This window comes from Ochotona curzoniae, unplaced genomic scaffold, assembly GCF_017591425.1.
Source record: "Ochotona curzoniae isolate NIBS_2020 unplaced genomic scaffold, NIBS_Ocur_1.0 contig_1274, whole genome shotgun sequence".
NCBI classification, from domain to species: Eukaryota; Metazoa; Chordata; class Mammalia; order Lagomorpha; family Ochotonidae; genus Ochotona; species Ochotona curzoniae.
The window spans coordinates 423,765-430,194 of record NW_024465023.1 but is presented as its reverse complement, the minus strand read 5'-3'; positions in this window follow the sequence as shown (position 1 = coordinate 430,194).

Sequence of the window (6,430 nt, the reverse complement as noted above, 5' to 3'; positions counted from 1 at the left end):
AAAGCTGTGTTGGACAGTGCACTGTAGATGCTCAGTGAAGGGCTCTGAACTGCTTTTTGGGTTTCACATTGACAGAAAGCTGATGGAATCCAGCATTGCTGCCTGCTGCTGTGGTTATCTACTGAGGGATGAATTTGCAGCACCATCCCATCAATAGAAAGAGAATATTGTAACTACTTAAGGCAAATCTTTAGCTGCAAAATGACATATGGCCTAGATGATCTTTGAAGATATTTCCAATGTCATTTTTCTGTGATTCTCAAGTTAATTTACTATAAAAAAAAAAAAAAAAGACTGGGCCATTGCTCTAAAATGCTCAAGCTGTGCCCCAGCAGGTGGCACTGTTGCCACTTAGTCACATAAGCAGAAGTGTCGTTCCTCTAATAAATGACCTGTCACAAAATGGTTTACAATGGAGGCTCTGGAAATTTCCATTCAGGAATGAAAACTTGGGTGTGATAGATTTCACTGACATCAGGTCTCCTCACTCTTCCAGTGTTCCCAGTAACTCACAAAGGACTGCACCCAATCCCCCTCTTGTTCCTGTAGGGTTGTTTTTCCTTCTCTCGTAACCTGATCATTTTAAATGTACTGTGCAGAGCTTAGCCAGCTAGTGAACACCAGCAACCTACTGTTGGTCCGCTTCACTCACCGAATTCACTTGTAATACGTGGTGCATGCCTGAGTCTGTGCATGGAGGGTTCTTCCAGCACCTTCTACTCTGCACCCCAAGCCATTTGCTGCTCAAGAGCTGCAGGCATTTTCCTTTGGTTGTCTGCACAGCCACAAATTTAGTAAAAATAGACTGTTTTCTTACCTGTAAGATGCCTTGCTTACAATCATCATCTCTCCTCCAGACCCAAGGGGTTTAACCCAACATTACACTAGAGTTTATTAGAACTACAGTTTTGTTCTTGAATATTCCAGGCAATTAGCCAATTTGCAAGTTCATGTAATAGATGCTCAGTCCACAAAAGGGGAAAAGTATCACCACAACCTCTTTCATTACAAGTAAGAAAAATTTCAGATTACCTCCCTGAGCAAGTCTCGGGAAAAAAGTCTTTTAAATAGCTGTTTCAGTGAGTTTAGATGTGGTCGTATTTGCAAACGGCAAAACTCCTTTGGCTGCTTTATCATGGTGTGGTACAATCTTGTAAATACTACCATCAAAGTTGTTTAATGACATTTAATGACCACCTATGTTCATCTGTGGCTTATGGATGTAAACTTAGCTTCATGAAACGATTTTTTAAAAGATTTTTAAATTTTTATTGGAAACACCAATTTACAGAGAAGGAGAGACAGAGAAAAAGCTGGGAGCCAGGAGCCTCTTCCAGGTCTCCCACAGGGGTGCAGGGTCCCAAGGCTTTGGGCCATCCTCAACTGCTTTCCCAGGCCACAAGCAGGGAGCTGGATGGGAAGCGGGGCTGCTGGTACACAAACTGGTGTGCATATGAGATCTTGGCACATGCAAGTTGAGCACTTAAGCTGCCGTGATGGGCCGAAACTGTTCTTGGGCCCTGGCACCTACATGGGAGACCCAGAAGAAGCTCATGGCTTTTACCTTACCAAGTGCTGGCTGGTGAGGCCATCTAGGGACTGAACAAGATGGAAGCTTCTCTGTCTATATAACTCCAATAAATCTTCTAAAAACAAAAACATCTATATCCTGCGTTGGAGTACCCGAGTTTGGTACCTGGCTCCTGATTCCTGCTTGTGCAGAGCGTGGGAAGCAGCAAGTGATGGGTGAAGTGCTTAGGCTCCTGCCACCCATAGGGGAGACTTGGATGAGTTTCCAGCTCCTGCTTTGGGCCCATGATTAGAAGGGGGGAGGGCCCCTTATGAGCAGTTAGGAAATTAATCATTGGATGGGCGCTCTCTCAAAAATTACTAATTATGCTAATTTTATTTGTTTTTAGATCACAGGCTTGCATACCTACTGTAGACTAATCTCATAGGATCATTTTAGTGTTTTCCTTGGTTTTGTGGAAATGCTGGCCAGTTGGTGCACATTGCTAGCATAATCCAGCTACAATGAAAGAAGCAAGCAAGAGGAAGGAACTTGGGAGAGCTGATGTATTTGTTCTGTGACTTCTGTGGGCCTCCTTGACACCTGTCCTCCAAGGGCCAGGCTGGTGTGGTCAGTCAGTAAGCAGACATGAGAGCCAAATGTATGCACCTAGCCAGTCAGCAAAGGTTGTGCATCTGTAATAGGATAAAAGCCCAGTCTCAGGCTTCATCGAAAGACTAGGTCACCCTCACAAACAACTAACTCACTGCCATTGCACGGGTCGCGCAGGAGAGAGAAGTCAGGCATGATTCCTCAGTGATCCTGGGCCTCTCAAACTTTTGTCACTCTTGCTCCATTTTACAGATTGGGCTGCAGCAGAATTAAGGAACTCATCAAAGGTCACAGAATTAGCAGGTAGTAGCCCGGGTTTTAATGCAGAGGCGAGAGAAGGGGGCCTTCCAATCACTGGAGGCTTGTTCTGAGGAGGAAAGAGCAGACATAACTCAGAGGCCTTATGGCTTGTTCTTCCCGTGCCCGTCAGGGAGTTTAGGCCAGGACTAAGGAATTCAGTATCAAGCACAACACGGCAAGAGTGCTCTCAGTACAGAAAAGGGTTCTCACTTCCTGCTATCATTTCCACCATGTGATGGAGGAGAAGAAAGTCCTGCTACCAAATACACCCTTCGAGACCTTTAGACTCCTTCAAGTGTATAAATTCTCACTGATTTGACAAGATTGATTTTCTACCCTTTGCTTTGCAAAATCCATTGTGAGGCTGAAGCGAGTAAAATTGATTTCTGCCCCTTCATTGCCCCCACCTTCCAAGGCCTCCTGGCTCAGTCCTGGTGATAGGAGATTTTTCTAACTTTCTGTGCCCTTTGAAAAGCTTGTGGTTGTGGTGGTATTTTTTAATAGTGAGATCACATGGCTTTGCAGACCCGTATGGGAATTTTACTGTGGTGTTGTAGCTCCTAAAGTTTCCTTGGTTCAGAAACACTCTTCCTTTATGTTGTAGTTGGAAGCTTAAACATGTATTTTGTAAATGTGTACTATGGTCTTGAACACCTGGGAGGATCACCTTGCTTTCATTCACTCCTCTTGTGTATTTTAATTAAATAAGAATGCACTTCAAGAAGTCCCTGACACACCTTGCTCTGAGTTGCACTATACAGAGTCAAACATAGTAATTCTGCATTTTATTTTTCAAAATAGAAATACCATGTAAAGAATTATTTTGAGTTTCTTAGGTGATTTTAATTGGTCCAGACCACCATCAGCCTGGCTGAATTACAATAGAGTTCAATGAAGGGCCAAACAGAGGTCTCTGGTGCCTTAAGATGTCCACAGAAGGCAGAGTGAACCCTCTAGGTCTTGGGTTCAGGAACTCACTGATGGCATCTCTTGGAAGCCTACGAGGTTCCTTGGTGGCTAGAGGCTTTGTTGCTGCTTGTGACCCAATGTTCAGGCTGAGACAGGGGCTCAGTGCTGGAGGCAGCTTTCTCCAGATGTCTTGCAGCCATTCTCAATGCAGGACCACCTGTCTCTCGGACCTGCTACAAGAGGCCAGTTTCCTGTCAGTCCTGGTGAATTAATGCCTCTGTATGTAGCAAAATTCCACTCAAGCTCTCAAATGCTCACTCTCTTTCAGCTCCGGGAAAACCTAGCAGTAGCTCCTCACTGAGAATGCAATGCAAGCCAAGGGACCAGTAGTGTGGTGCCAGTGGGTTAAGATGTCCCCTGGGATACCTGCTTCCCCCTTCCAAGTGTTAGAGTCCTGGCTGTCGGCTTCTGAACCAGCTCCCTACTAACACAGCTCAGAAAGCAGCGGATGATGGCCCAAGTTGTTGCTCCCCTGCCAGCCCCATGGGAGAGCCAGATGGGATTTCTGCCTCCTGCTTTACCCTGGTCCAGCTCTGGCTCTTGTGGTCATTTGGTGAATGAACTATTGGATAGATGATTTCTCTCTCTCTCTCTCTCTCTCTCTCTCTCTCTCTCTCTTTCTTCTGTTCCTCTCTTTTTTTCTGTATGTTTGTGTGTGCCTGTGTCACTTTGCCATTCTGCCTTTCAAATAAATAAAATCTTAAAAAAATGCAAACAAGATCAATGGACTCTCAGTACAGAGGTGCCTGCTGTAGCAGTCCACAGCTTTTCTTTCACATTGCAGTACAATTGGTCCTGAGCCTAGGACAGAACAGCTTCCAAGTTCCCAAGTGAAATGAAGAATGAGTATGGAGAGGTAACTTTGGAGATGAGAGGACAGAAAGATGTAAAGTAGGTGGGTTCCAGAGTGAGAGAATAAGCTTCTCTTAGGTGAATTTGAGAAAGAAGGATTTGTGATTAGTAAGAAGTTCAAAATGAAGAGTATAGTGGTAGTTTGGTTCCTAGAGGTTATAGTCTAGGAGAAAGTGATGGATTAGCTGGCGTGGAGGAAAGGATCATCAGAAGACAGGACTCCACGGGGCTTCAGAATCAGGGTGCATAATCATCTGACTTCTCCAGAAGTGGAAATGTTGCCAAGAACACTGCCAAGCTTATGAGGTCAAGATGAAGAGCAAGTCTTTAAAACCAGATATTTCTTAAGGACTGCACAAAGAGTGGTGGTGGATACACTTCAAAGCAGCTTGGTGTTTGATGGAGGAAGAAGAAAGATGTTCTAAAACAGGTTGGCAAACAATGGTTTAGGAGACCAACTCCAGCCTGTTTTCTGTTTTTATAAATAAAATGTTATTGGAACATAGCTATACTCTCTTATTTTTGTGTTGCTTGTGGTGGCTTCATTATTGCAGCAGAGTTGAGTAGTTGTGACAAAGACCAGCTAGCTTAAAAAACCTAAACTATTTTCCATCTGGTCATCTACGGAAAGATTTTCCGACCCAATCTGGAAGGAGCTCACAGTGAGAAGCACAATTCATATCACAATAATTTTTCTAGCCACATAAATGTCAAATCCTGCTTCCTGTTTTGTCTGAGTCTTCTTTGGGTCACTAGATCAATGGCTTTGACTCAGTTGACTTTTTTCCCACGGTGAATCAGTGCATTGGATGGCTGAAATGATGGAGTGGCTGACTCTTAGTTTTGGAATGGAGTTATTTTTCTTTGAAATCCAAACCAGCATATATAACTGATGTACAGAGGTAGACAGAGGTAGATTTCATTTATCTAAATATTTTTTTTTTGAAAGGCAGATCAGAGTAACGGAGAGAAGGAAAGACAAAGATTTTCCATCCTCTGGTTCACTTCTCAAGTGGCCACAATGGCCAGAGCTGAGCCGATCAGAAGCCAGGATCCAGGAGTGTCTTCCAGGTCTTCCACACAGGTGCAGGGTCCCAAGCCTTGGAACTGTTCTCCACTGCTTTCCTAGGCTACAGACAGGGAGCTGGATGGAAAGTGGATCAGCTGGGACACAAACCAGTACACATATGGCATCCCAGCGCTTATAAAGTGAGGAATTAGGCATTGAGCTATCGCACTGGGCCCCAGAGGTAAATTTCATAACATGCAAATCCAGATTGCCATTCATCCTGAAAGTTAACTGTAGACCCTGGCACTACTCTCTAGCTTGTTAGTGGGTTGAGTGAAAATGCTGGGAGAGCCTTTGTCCGATACCAGTTTCCTGTTCTACTTTACCTCATTCCGTGTTGTTTGTCTTGAGAAAATGTCTTATTTGGGAAACTATCTGGCTTTGCTAATTAGTTATGCCTACTATTTAATGAGAAGCACAGACAGCACCCCCGGAGTAGCCAATTTCTAGGCTGGCTATCGGCTTTTCACAACTCTTTCCTGGAAACACACGAGTCAGATAACACATTCTCGGAGAGACTGGATAATGTAAATAGTGGGGCACCAGAGTAAGTATCCATGTATAGGTATCGATAAGCTTCATCAAACTTTCATCTTTAGTTTTGCTTTTAATGGAAATTGGAATCTAAAGCTTCTGCTTTCATGAGAGCTTTATGCTTTCATTTTAAAATAACTTGGTTGATTCTATTCCTTAGAATCAAATGATCACTAAGGAAATGTGAGTGCTAAGTTCTTGGGCATAAGTGTGTCCACTGTTTTTTTTTTTAAGATTTATTTTTATTATTTTTTTATTGAAAAGGCAGATATACAGAGAGGAGAGACAGAGAGGAAGATCTTCCGTCGGATGATTCCCTCCCCAAGTGAGCGCAACGGCCGATGCTATGCCGATCCGAAGCCGGGAACCAGGAACCTCCTCCATGTCTCCCACGTGGGTGCAGGGTCCCAAGGCTTTGGGCCATCCTTGACTGCTTTCCCGGGCCACAGGCAAGGGAGCTGGAAGGGAAGAGGGGTTGCCGGGATTAGAACCGGCGCCCATATGGGATCCCGGGCGTGCAAGGCGAGGACCTTAACCACTGCGCCACTGCGCCACCGCGCCGGGCCCGTCCACTGTTTTTTTCC